Source organism: Cavia porcellus, unplaced genomic scaffold (genome assembly GCF_034190915.1).
Source record: "Cavia porcellus strain 051 isolate PalLab524CR breed Dunkin Hartley unplaced genomic scaffold, mCavPor4.1 scaffold_13, whole genome shotgun sequence".
Taxonomy (NCBI): Eukaryota; Metazoa; Chordata; class Mammalia; order Rodentia; family Caviidae; genus Cavia; species Cavia porcellus.
The window spans coordinates 75841988-75856308 of record NW_026947496.1 but is presented as its reverse complement, the minus strand read 5'-3'; positions in this window follow the sequence as shown (position 1 = coordinate 75856308).

Genomic DNA, 14321 nt, shown 5'->3' with positions numbered 1-14321 from the left:
CATTGTATGGGTGTGTGTTACATTAGATTCACTAGTAGGAGTGAGAAAAACATCACGGGGTGGTGCGCATTGTATGGGTGTGTGTTACATTACATTCACTAGTAGGAGTGAGAAAAACATCACGGGGTGGTGCGCATTGTATGGGTGTGTGTTACATTAGATTCACTAGTAGGAGTGAGAAAAACATCACGGGGTGGTACGCATTGTATGGGTGTGTGTTACATTACATTCACTAGTAGGAGTGAGAAAAACATCACGGGGTGGTGCGCATTGTATGGGTGTGTGTTACATTACATTCACTAGTAGGAGTGAGAAAAACATCACGGGTTGGTGCGCATTGTATGGGTGTGTGTTACATTACATTCACTAGTAGGAATGAGAAAAACACAACGGGGTGGTGCGCCTTGTATGGGTGTGTGTTACATTACATTCACTAGTAGGAGTGAGAAAAACATCACGGGGTGGTGCGCATTGTATGGGTGTGTGTTACATTACATTCACTATTAGGAGTGAGAAAAATATCACGGGGTGGTGCACATTGTATGGGTGTGTGTTACATTACATTCACTAGTAGGAGTGAGAAAAACATCACGGGGTGGTGCGCATTGTATGTGTGTGTGTTACATTACATTCACTAGTAGGAATGAGAAAAACACAACGGGGTGGTGCGCATTGTATGGGTGTGTGTTACATTACATTCACTAGTAGGAGTGAGAAAAACATCACGGGGTGGTGCGCATTGTATGGGTGTGTGTTACATTACATTCACTAGTAGAAGTGAGAAAAACATCACGGGGTGGTGCACATTGTATGGGTGTGTGTTACATTAGATTCACTAGTAGGAGTGAGAAAAATATCACGGGGTGGTGCGCATCGTATGGGTGTGTGTTACATTAGATTCACTAGTAGGAGTGAGAAAAACATCACGGGGTGGTGCGCATCGTATGGGTGTGTGTTACATTACATTCACTAGTAGGAGTGAGAAAAACATCACTGGGTGGTGCGCATCGTATGGGTGTGTGTTACATTACATTCACTAGTAGGAGTGAGAAAAACATCACGGGGTGGTGCGCATTGTATGGGTGTGTGTTACATTACATTCACTAGTAGGAGTGAGAAAAACATCACGGGGTGGTGCGCATCGTAAGGGTGTGTGTTACATTACATTCACTAGTAGGAGTGAGAAAAACATCACGGGGTGGTGCGCATTGTATGGGTGTGTGTTACATTGCATTCACTAGTAGGAGTGAGAAAAACATCACGGGGTGGTGCGCATTGTATGGGTATGTGTTACATTACAATCACTAGTAGGAGTGAGAAAAACATCACGGGGTGGTGCGCATTGTATGGGTTTGTGTTACATTGCATACACTAGTAGGAGTGAGAAAAACATCACGGGGTGGTGCGCATTGTATGGGTGTGTGTTACATTACATTCACTAGTAGGAGTGAGAAAAACAACTCGGGGTGGTGCGCATCGTATGGGTGTGTGTTACATTAGATTCACTAGTAGGAGTGAGAAAAACATCACGGGGTGGTGCGCATTGTATGGGTGTGTGTTACATTAGATTCACTAGTAGGAGTGAGAAAAACATCACGGGGTGGTGTGAATCGGAGGGTCTGAATTAGGATAGGCAGTGAGTGGCAATGTAGGTTGGAGAAAAGCACCGCGGGGTGGTCAGCATGTGGAGGTAAGGGAACATGCAGTGGCAATGTAGGATAGGTTTCTGAAAAACATCGCGGGGTGGTGCGCATTGTATGGGTGTGTGTTACATTAGATTCACTAGTAGGAGTGAGAAAAACATCACGGGGTGGTGCGCATTGTATGGGTGTGTGTTACATTAGATTCACTAGTAGGAGTGAGAAAAACATCACGGGGTGGTGCGCATTGTATGGGTGTGTGTTACATTACATTCACTAGTAGGAGTGAGAAAAACATCACGGGGTGGTGCGCATTGTATGGGTGTGTGTTACATTACATTCACTAGTAGGAGTGAGAAAATCATCACGGGGTGGTGCGCATTGTATGGGAGTGTGTTACATTAGATTCACTAGTAGGAGTGAGAAAATCATCACGGGGTGGTGCGCATTGTATGGGTGTGTGTTACATTAGATTCACTAGTAGGAGTGAGAAAAACATCACGGGGTGGTGCACATTTTATGGGTGTGTGTTACATTAGATTCACTAGTAGGAGTGAGAAAAACATCACGGGGTGGTGCGCATTGTATGGGTGTGTGTTACATTACATTCACTAGTAGGAGTGAGAAAAACATCAGGAGGTGGTGCGCATTGTATGGGTGTGTGTTACATTACATTCACTAGTAGGAGTGAGAAAAACACAACGGGGTGGTGCGCATTGTATGGGTGTGTGTTACATTACATTCACTAGTAGGAGTGAGAAAAACATCACGGGGTGGTGCGCATTGTATGGGTTTGTGTTACATTACATTCACTATTAGGAGTGAGAAAAACATCACGGGGTGGTGCGCATTGTATGGGTGTGTGTTACATTACATTCACTAGTAGGAGTGAGAAAAACATCACGGGGTGGTGCGCATTGTATGGGTGTGTGTTACATTACATTCACTAGTAGGAATGAGAAAAACACAACGGGGTGGTGCGCATTGTATGGGTGTGTGTTACATTACATTCACTAGTAGGAGTGAGAAAAACATCACGGGGTGGTGCGCATTGTATGGGTGTGTGTTACATTACATTCACTAGTAAGAGTGAGAAAAACATCACGGGGTGGTGCACATTGTATGGGTGTGTGTTACATTAGATTCACTAGTAGGAGTGAGAAACACATCACGGGGTGGTGCGCATCGTATGGGTGTGTGTTACATTAGATTCACTAGTAGGAGTGAGTAAAACATCACGGGGTGGTGCGCATTGTAGGGGTTTGTGTTACATTACATTCACTAATAGGAGTGAGAAAAACATCACCGGGTGGTGCGCATTGTATGGGTGTGTGTTACATTACATTCACTAGTAGAAGTGAGAAAAACATCACGGGGTGGTGCACATTGTATGGGTGTGTGTTACATTAGATTCACTAGAAGGAGTGAGAAAAATATCACGGGGTGGTGCGCATCGTATGGGTGTGTGTTACATTAGATTCACTAGTAGGAGTGAGAAAAACATCACGGGGTTATGCGCATCGTATGGGTGTGTGTTACATTAGATTCACTAGTAGGAGTGAGAAAAACATCACGGGGTTATGCGCATCGTATGGGTGTGTGTTACATTACATTCACTAGTAGGAGTGAGAAAAACATCACTGGGTGGTGCGCATTGTATGGGTGTGTGTTACATTACATTCACTAGTGGGAGTGAGAAAAACATCATGGGGTGGTGCGCATTGTATGGGTGTGTGTTACATTACATTCACTAGTAGGAGTGAGAAAAACATCACGGGGTGGTGCACATCGTAAGGGTGTGTGTTACATAACATTCACTAGTAGGAGTGAGAAAAACATCACGGGGTGGTGCGCATTGTATGGGTGTGTGTTACATTGCATTCACTAGTAGGAGTGAGAAAAACATCACGGGGTGGTGCGCATTGTATGGGTATGTGTTACATTACAATCACTAATAGGAGTGAGAAAAACATCACGGGGTGGTGCGCATTGTATGGTTGTGTGTTACATTGCATACACTAGTAGGAGTGAGAAAAACATCACGGGGTGGTGCGCATTGTATGGGTGTGTGTTACATTACATTCACTAGTAGGAGTGAGAAAAACAACTCGGGGTGGTGCGCATCGTATGGGTGTGTGTTACGTTAGATTCACTAGTAGGAGTGAGAAAAACATCACGGGGTGGTGCGCATTGTATGGGTGTGTGTTACATTAGATTCACTAGTAGGAGTGAGAAAAACATCACGGGGTGGTACGCATTGTATGGGTGTGTGTTACATTACATTCACTAGTAGGAGTGAGAAAAACATCACGGGGTGGTGCGCATTGTATGGGTGTGTGTTACATTACATTCACTAGTAGGAGTGAGAAAAACATCACGGGGTGGTGCGCATCGTATGGGTGTGTGTTACATTACATTCACTAGTAGGAGTGAGAAAAACATCACGGGGTGGTGCGCATCGTATGGGTGTGTGTTACATTACATTCACTAGTAGGAGTGAGAAAAACATCACGGGGTGGTGCGCATCGTATGGGTGTGTGTTACATTACATTCACTAGTAGGAGTGAGAAAAACATCACGGGGTGGTGCGCATCGTATGGGTGTGTGTTACATTGCATTCACTAGTAGGAGTGAGAAAAACATCACGGGGTGGTGCGCATCGTATGGGTGTGTGTTACATTACAATCACTAATAGGAGTGAGAAAAACATCACGGGGTGGTGCGCATTGTATGGGTGTGTGTTACATTACATTCACTAGTAGGAGTGAGAAAAACATCACGGGGTGGTGCGCATTGTATGGGTGTGTGTTACATTACATTCACTAGTAGGAGTGAGAAAAACATCACGGGGTGGTGCGCATTGTATGGGTGTGTGTTACATTACATTCACTAGTAGGAGTGAAAAAACATCACGGGGTGGTGCGCATTGTATGGGTGTGTGTTACATTAGATTCACTAGAAGGAGTGAGAAAAACATCACGGGGTGGTGCGCATTGTATGGGTGTGTGTTACATTAGATTCACTAGTAGGAGTGAGAAAAACATCACGGGGTGGTGCGCATTGTATGGGTGTGTGTTACATTACATTCACTAGTAGGATTGAGAAAAACATCACGGGGTGGTGCGCATTGTATGGGTGTGTGTTACATTAGATTCACTAGTAGGAGTGAGAAAAACATCACGGGGTGGTGCGCATTGTATGGGTGTGTGTTACATTACATTCACTAGTAGGAGTGAGAGAAACATCGCGGGATGGTGCGCATTGTATGGGTGTGTGTTACATTACATTCACTAGTAGGAGTGAGAAAAACATCGCGGGGTGGTGCGCATTGTATGGGTGTGTGTTACATTACATTCACTAGTAGGAGTGAGAAAAACATCACGGGGTGGTGTGCATTGTATGGGTGTGTGTTACATTAGATTCACTAGTAGGAGTGAGAAAAACATCACAGGGTGGTGCGCATTGTATGGGTGTGTGTTACATTACATTCACTAGTAGGAGTGAGAAAAACATCACGGGGTGGTGCGCATTGTATGGGTGTGTGTTACATTACATTCACTAGTAGGAGTGAGAAAAACATCACGGGGTGGTGCGCATTGTATGGGTGTGTGTTACATTACATTCACTAGTAGGAGTGAGAAAAACATCACGGGGTTGTGCGCATTGTATGGGTGTGTGTTACATTAGATTCACTAGTAGGAGTGAGAAAAACATCACGGGGTGGTGCGCATTGTATGGGTGTGTGTTACATTAGATTCACTAGTAGGAGTGAGAAAAACATCACGGGGTGGTGCGCATTGTATGGGTGTGTGTTACATTACATTCACTAGTAGGAGTGAGAAAAACATCACGGGGTGGTGCTCATTGTATGGGTGTGTGTTACATTACATTCACTAGTCGGAGTGAGAAAAACATCACGGGGTCGTGCGCATTGTATGGGTGTGTGTTACATTAGATTCACTAGTAGGAGTGAGAAAAACATCACGGGGTGGTGCGCATTGTATGGGTGTGTGTTACATTAGATTCACTAGTAGGAGTGAGAAAAACACAACTGGGTGGTGCGCATTGTATGGGTGTGTGTTACATTACATTCACTAGTAGGAGTGAGAAAAACATCACGGGGTGGTGCGCATTGTATGGGTGTGTGTTACATTAGACTCACTAGTAGGAGTGAGAAAAACATCACGGGGTGGTGCGCATTGTATGGGTGTGTGTTACATTAGATTCACTAGTAGGAGTGAGAAAAACATCTCGGGGTGGTGCGCATTGTATGGGTGTGTGTTACATTAGATTCACTAGTAGGAGTGAGAAAAACATCACGGGGTGGTGCGCATTGTATTGGTGTGTGTTACATTACATTCACTAGTAGGAGTGAGAAAAACATCACGGGGTGGTGCGCATTGTATGGGTGTGTGTTACATTAGATTCACTAGTAGGAGTGAGAAAAACATCACGGGGTGGTGTGCATTGTATGGGTGTGTGTTACATTACCTTCACTAGTAGGTGTGAGAAAAACATCAAGGGGTGGTGCGCATTGTATGGGTGTGTGTTACATTACATTCACTAGTAGGAGTGAGAAAAACATCGCGGGGTGGTGCGCGTTGTATGGGTGTGTGTTACATTACATTCACTAGTAGGAGTGAGAAAAACATCGCGGGGTGGTGCGCATTGTATGGGTGTGTGTTACATTACATTCACTAGTAGGAGTGAGAAAAACATCGCGGGGTGGTGCGCATTGTATGGGTGTGTGTTACATTAGATTCACTAGTAGGAGTGAGAAAAACATCACGGGGTGGTGCGCATTGTATGGGGGTGTGTTACATTACACTCACTACTAGAAGGGAGAAAAACATCACGGGGTGGTGCGCATTGTATCGGTGGGTGTTACATTACACTCACTAGTAGGACTGAGAAAATCATCACGGGGTGGTGCGCATTGTATGGGAATGTGTTACATTAGATTCACTAGTAGGAGTGAGAAAATCATCACGGGGTGGTGCGCATTGTATGGGTGTGTGTTACATTAGATTCACTAGTAGGAGTGAGAAAAACATCACGGGGTGGTGCGCATTTTATGGGTGTGTGTTACATTAGATTCACTAGTAGGAGTGAGAAAAACATCACGGGGTGTTGCGCATTGTATGGGTGTGTGTTACATTACATTCACTAGTAGGAGTGAGAAAAACATCACAGGGTGGTGCGCATTGTATGGGTGTGTGTTACATTACATTCAATAGTAGGAGTGAGAAAAACATCACGGGGTGGTGCGCATAGTATGGGTGTGTGTTACATTAGATTCACTAGTAGGAGTGAGAAAAACATCACGGGGTGGTGCGCATTGTATGGGTGTGTGTTACATTACATTCACTAGTAGGAGTGAGAAAAACATCACGGGGTGGTGCGCATTGTATGGGTGTGTGTTACATTAGATTCACTAGTAGGATTGAGAAAAACATCACGGGGTGGTGCGCATTGTATGGGTGTGTGTTACATTAGATTCACTAGTAGGAGTGAGAAAAACATCACGGGGTGGTGCGCATTGTATGTGTGTGTTACATTAGATTCACTAGTAGGAGTGAGAAAAACATCACGGGGTGGTGCCCATTGTATGGGTGTGTGTTACATCAGATTCACTAGTAGAAGTGAGAAAAACATCACGGGGTGGTGCGCATTGTAGGGGTTTGTGTTACATTACATTCACTAATAGGAGTGAGAAAAACATCACCGGGTGGTGCGCATTGTATGGGTGTGTGTTACATTACATTCACTAGTAGAAGTGAGAAAAACATCACGGGGTGGTGCACATTGTATGGGTGTGTGTTACATTAGATTCACTAGTAGGAGTGAGAAAAATATCACGGGGTGGTGCGCATCGTATGGGTGTGTGTTACATTAGATTCACTAGTAGGAGTGAGAAAAACATCACGGGGTGGTGCGCATCGTATGGGTGTGTGTTACATTACATTCACTAGTAGGAGTGAGAAAAACATCACTGGGTGGTGCGCATTGTATGGGTGTGTGTTACATTACATTCACTAGTAGGAGTGAGAAAAACATCATGGGGTGGTGCGCATTGTATGGGTGTGTGTTACATTACATTCACTAGTAGGAGTGAGAAAAACATCACGGGGTGGTGCGCATCGTAAGGGTGTGTGTTACATTACATTCACTAGTAGGAGTGAGAAAAACATCACGGGGTGGTGCGCATTGTATGGGTGTGTGTTACATTGCATTCACTAGTAGGAGTGAGAAAAACATCACGGGGTGGTGCGCATTGTATGGGTATGTGTTACATTACAATCACTAATAGGAGTGAGAAAAACATCACGGGGTGGTGCGCATTGTATGGTTGTGTGTTACATTGCATACACTAGTAGGAGTGAGAAAAACATCACGGGGTGGTGCGCATTGTATGGGTGTGTGTTACATTACATTCACTAGTAGGAGTGAGAAAAACATCACGGGGTGGTGCGCATTGTATGGGTGTGTGTTACATTAGATTCACTAGTAGGAGTGAGAAAAACATCACGGGCTGGTGTGAATCGGAGGGTCTGAATTAGGATAGGCAGTGAGTGGCAATGTAGGATGGAGAAAAGCACCGCGGGGTGGCCAGCATGGGGAGGTTAGGGAACATGCAGTGGCAATGTAGGATAAGTTTCTGAAAAACATCGCGGGGTGGTGCGCATTGTATGGGTGTGTGTTACATTAGATTCACTAGTAGGAGTGAGAAAAACATCACGGGGTGGTACGCATTGTATGGGTGTGTGTTACATTACATTCACTAGTAGGAGTGAGAAAAACATCACGGGGTGGTGCGCATTGTATGGGTGTGTGTTACATTACATTCACTAGTAGGAGTGAGAAAAACATCACGGGGTGGTGCGCATTTTATGGGTGTGTGTTACATTACATTCACTAGTAGGAGTGAGAAAAACATCACGGGGTGGTGCGCATCGTATGGGTGTGTGTTACATTACATTCACTAGTAGGAGTGAGAAAAACATCACGGGGTGGTGCGCATCGTATGGGTGTGTGTTACATTACATTCACTAGTAGGAGTGAGAAAAACATCACGGGGTGGTGCGCATCGTATGGGTGTGTGTTACATTGCATTCACTAGTAGGAGTGAGAAAAACATCACGGGGTGTTGCGCATCGTATGGGTGTGTGTTACATTGCATTCACTAGGAGGAGTGAGAAAAACATCACGGGGTGGTGCGCATCGTATGGGTGTGTGTTACATTACAATCACTAATAGGAGTGAGAAAAACATCACGGGGTGGTGCGCATTGTATGGGTGTGTGTTACATTACATTCACTAGTAGGAGTGAGAAAAACATCACGGGGTGGTGCGCATTGTATGGGTGTGTGTTACATTACATTCACTAGTAGGAGTGAGAAAAACATCACGGGGTGGTGCGCATTGTATGGGTGTGTGTTACATTACATTCACTAGTAGGAGTGAGAAAAACATCACGGGGTGGTGCGCATTGTATGGGTGTGTGTTACATTAGATTCACTAGTAGGAGTGAGAAAAACATCACGGGGTGGTGCGCATTGTATGGGTGTGTGTTACATTAGATTCACTAGTATGAGTGAGAAAAACATCACGGGGTGGTGCGCATTGTATGGGTGTGTGTTACATTAGATTCACTAGTAGGAGTGAGAAAAACATCACGGGGTGGTGCGCATTGTATGGGTGTGTGTTACATTAGATTCACTAGTAGGAGTGAGAAAAACATCACGGGGTGGTGCTCATTGTATGGGTGTGTGTTACATTACATTCACTAGTAGGAGTGAGAAAAACATCGCGGGATGGTGCTCATTGTATGGGTGTGTGTTACATTACATTCACTAGTAGGAGTGAGAAAAACATCGCGGGGTGGTGCGCATTGTATGGGTGTGTGTTACATTACATTCACTAGTAGGAGTGAGAAAAACATCACGGGGTGGTGCGCATTGTATGGGTGTGTGTTACATTAGATTCACTAGTAGGAGTGAGAAAAACATCACGGGGTGGTGCGCATTGTATGGGTGTGTGTTACATTACATTCACTAGTAGGAGTGAGAAAAACATCACGGGGTGGTGCGCATTGTATGGGTGTGTGTTACATTACATTCACTAGTAGGAGTGAGAAAAACATCACGGGGTGGTGCGCATTGTATGGGTGTGTGTTACATTACATTCACTAGTAGGAGTGAGAAAAACATCACGGGGTGGTGCGCATTGTATGGGTGTGTGTTACATTAGATTCACTAGTAGGAGTGAGAAAAACACAACGGGGTGGTGCGCATTGTATGGGTGTGTGTTACATTACATTCACTAGTAGGAGTGAGAAAAACATCACGGGGTGGTGCGCATTGTATGGGTATGTGTTACATTACAATCACTAATAGGAGTGAGAAAAACATCACGGGGTGGTGCGCATTGTATGGTTGTGTGTTACATTTCATACACTAGTAGGAGTGAGAAAAACATCACGGGGTGGTGCGCATTGTATGAGTGTGTGTTACATTACATTCACTAGTAGGAGTGAGAAAAACAACTCGGGGTGGTGCGCATCGTATGGGTGTGTGTTACGTTAGATTCACTAGTAGGAGTGAGAAAAACATCACGGGGTGGTGCGCATTGTATGGGTGTGTGTTACATTACATTCACTAGTAGGAGTGAGAAAAACATCACGGGCTGGTGTGCATTGTATGGGTGTGTGTTACATTACATTCACTAGTAGGAGTGAGAAAAACATCACGGGGTGGTGCGCATCGTATGGGTGTGTGTTACATTACATTCACTAGTAGGAGTGAGAAAAACATCGCGGGGTGGTGCGCATTGTATGGGTGTGTGTTACATTAGATTCACTAGTAGGAGTGAGAAAAACATCACTGGGTGGTGCGCATTGTATGGGGGTGTGTTACATTACACTCACTACTAGAAGGGAGAAAAACATCACGGGGTGGTGCGCATTGTATGGGTGTGTGTTACATTACACTCACTAGTAGGAGTGAGAAAATCATCACGGGGTGGTGCGCATTGTATGGGAATGTGTTACATTAGATTCACTAGTAGGAGTGAGAAAATCATCACGGGGTGGTGCGCATTGTATGGGTGTGTGTTACATTAGATTCACTAGTAGGAGTGAGAAAAACATCACGGGGTGGTGCGCATTTTATGGGTGTGTGTTACATTAGATTCACTAGTAGGAGTGAGAAAAACATCACGGGGTGTTGTGCATTGTATGGGTGTGTGTTACATTACATTCACTAGTAGGAGTGAGAAAAACATCACGGGGTGGTGCGCATTGTATGGGTGTGTGTTACATTACATTCACTAGTAGGAGTGAGAAAAACATCACGGGGTGGTGCGCATTGTATGGGTGTGTGTTACATTAGATTCACTAGTAGGAGTGAGAAAAACATCACGGGGTGGTGCGCATTGTATGGGTGTGTGTTACATTACATTCACTAGTAGGAGTGAGAAAAACATCACGGGGTGGTGCGCATTGTATGGGTGTGTGTTACATTAGATTCACTAGTAGGATTGAGAAAAACATCACGGGGTGGTGCGCATTGTATGGGTGTGTGTTACATTAGATTCACTAGTAGGAGTGAGAAACACATCACGGGGTGGTGCGCATTGTATGTGTGTGTTACATTAGATTCACTAGTAGGAGTGAGAAAAACATCACGGGGTGGTGCGCATTGTATGGGTGTGTGTTACATCAGATTCACTAGTAAGAGTGAGAAAAACCTCACGGGGTGGTGCGCATTGTATGGGTGTGTGTTACATCAGATTCACCAGTGGGAGTGAGAAAAACATCACGGGGTGGTGCGCATTGTATGGGTGTGTGTTACATTGCATTCACTAATAGGAGTGAGAAAAACATCACGGCGTGGTGCGCATTGCATGGGTGTGTGTTACATTGCATTCACTAGTAGGAGTGAGAAAAACATCACGGGGAGGTGCGCATTGTATGGGTGTGTGTTACATTACATTCACTAGTAGGAGTGAGAAAAACGTCACGTGGTGGTGCGCATTGTATGGGTGTGTGTTACATTGCATTCAATAGTAGGAGTGAGAAAAACATCACGGGGTGGTGCGCATTTTATGGGTGTGTGTTACATTACATTCACAAGTAGGAATGAGAAAAACATCTCGGGGTGGTGCGCATTGTATGGGTGTGTGTTACATTAGATTCACTAGTAGGAGTGAGAAAAACATCACGGGGTGGTGCGCATTGTATGGGTGTGTGTTACATTAGATTCACTAGTAGGAGTGAGAAAAACATCACGGGGTCGTGTGAATCGGAATGTCTGAATTAGGATAGGCAGTGAGTGGCAATGTAGGATGGAGAAAAGCACCGCGGGGTGGTCAGCATGTGGAGGTAAGGGAACATGCAGTGGCAATGTAGGATAGGTTTCTGAAAAACATCGCGGGGTGGTGCGCATTGTATGGGTGTGTGTTACATTAGATTCACTAGTAGGAGTGAGAAAATCATCACGGGGTGGTGCGCATTTTATGGGTGTGTGTTACATTACATTCACTAGTAGGAGTGAGAAAAACATCCCGGGGTGGTGCGCATTGTATGGGTGTGTGTTACATTACTTTCACTAGTAGGAGTGAGAAAAACATCACGGGGTGGTGCCCATTGTATGGGCGTGTGTTACATTAGATTCACTCGTAGGAGTGAGAAAAACATCACGGGGTGGTGCGCATTGTATGGGTGTGTGTTACATTAGATTCACTAGTAGGAGTGAGAAAAACATCACGGGGTGGTGCGCATTGTATGGGTGTGTGTTACATTACATTCACTAGTAGGAGTGAGAAAAACATCACGGGGTGGTGCGCATTGTATGGGTGTGTGTTACATTAGATTCACTAGTAGGATTGAGAAAAACATCACGGGGTGGTGCGCATTGTATGGGTGTGTGTTACATTAGATTCACTAGTAGGAGTGAGAAAAACATCACGGGGTGGTGCGCATTGTATGTGTGTGTTACATTAGATTCACTAGTAGGAGTGAGAAAAACATCACGGGGTGGTGCGCATTGTATGGGTGTGTGTTACATCAGATTCACTAGTAGGAGTGAGAAAAACCTCACGGGGTGGTGCGCATTGTATGGGTGTGTGTTACATTACTTTCACTAGTAGGAGTGAGAAAAACATCACGGGGTGGTGCCCATTGTATGGGCGTGTGTTACATTAGATTCACTAGTAGGAGTGAGAAAAACATCACGGGGTGGTGCGCATTGTATGGGTGTGTGTTACATTACATTCACTAGTAGGAGTGAGAAAAACATCACGGGGTGGTGCGCATTGTATGGGTGTGTGTTACATTACATTCACTAGTAGGAGTGAGAAAAACATCACGGGGTGGTGCGCATTGTATGGGTGTGTGTTACATTAGATTCACTAGTAGGATTGAAAAAAACATCACGGGGTGGTGCGCATTGTATGGGTGTGTGTTACATTAGATTCACTAGTAGGAGTGAGAAAAACATCACGGGGTGGTGCGCATTGTATGTGTGTGTTACATTAGATTCACTAGTAGGAGTGAGAAAAACATCACGGGGTGGTGCGCATTGTATGGGTGTGTGTTACATCAGATTCACTAGTAGGAGTGAGAAAAACCTCACGGGGTGGTGCGCATTGTATGGGTGTGTGTTACATCAGATTCACCAGTAGGAGTGAGAAAAACATCACGGGGTGGTGCGCATTGTATGGGTGTGTGTTACATCAGATTCACCAGTGGGAGTGAGAAAAACATCACGGGGTGGTGCGCATTGTATGGGTGTGTGTTACATCAGATTCACCAGTAGGAGTGAGAAAAACATCACGGGGTGGTGCGCATTGTATGGGTGTGTGTTACATCAGATTCACCAGTAGGAGTGAGAAAAACATCACGGGGTGGTGCGCATTGTATGGGTGTGTGTTACATTACATTCACTAGTAGGAGTGAGAAAAACATCACGGGGTGGTGCGCATTGTAGGGGTGTGTGTTACATTACATTAACTAGTAGGAGTGAGAAAAACATCACGGGGTGGTGCGCATTGTATGGGTGTGTGTTACATTACATTCAGTAATAGGAGTGAGAAAAACATCACGGCGTGGTGCGCATTGTATGGGTGTGTGTTACATTACATTCACTAATAGGAGTGAGAAAAACATCACGGCGTGGTGCGCATTGTATGGGTGTGTGTTACATTGCATTCACTAGTAGGAGTGAGAAAAACGTCACGTGGTGGTGCGCATTGTATGGGTGTGTGTTACATTGCATTCAATAGTAGGAGTGAGAAAAACATCACGGGGTGGTGCGCATTTTATGGGTGTGTGTTACATTACATTCACAAGTAGGAATGAGAAAAACATCTCGGGGTGGTGCGCATTGTATGGGTGTGTGTTACATTAGATTCACTAGTAGGAGTGAGAAAAACATCACGGGGTGGTGCGCATTGTATGGGTGTGTGTTACATTAGATTCACTAGTAGGAGTGAGAAAAACATCACGGGGTCGTGTGAATCGGAATGTCTGAATTAGGATAGGCAGTGAGTGGCAATGTAGGATGGAGAAAAGCACCGCGGGGTGGTCAGCATGTGGAGGTTAGGGAACATGCAGTGGCAATGTAGGATAGGTTTCTGAAAAACATCGCGGGGTGGTGCGCATTGTATGGGTGTGTGTTACAT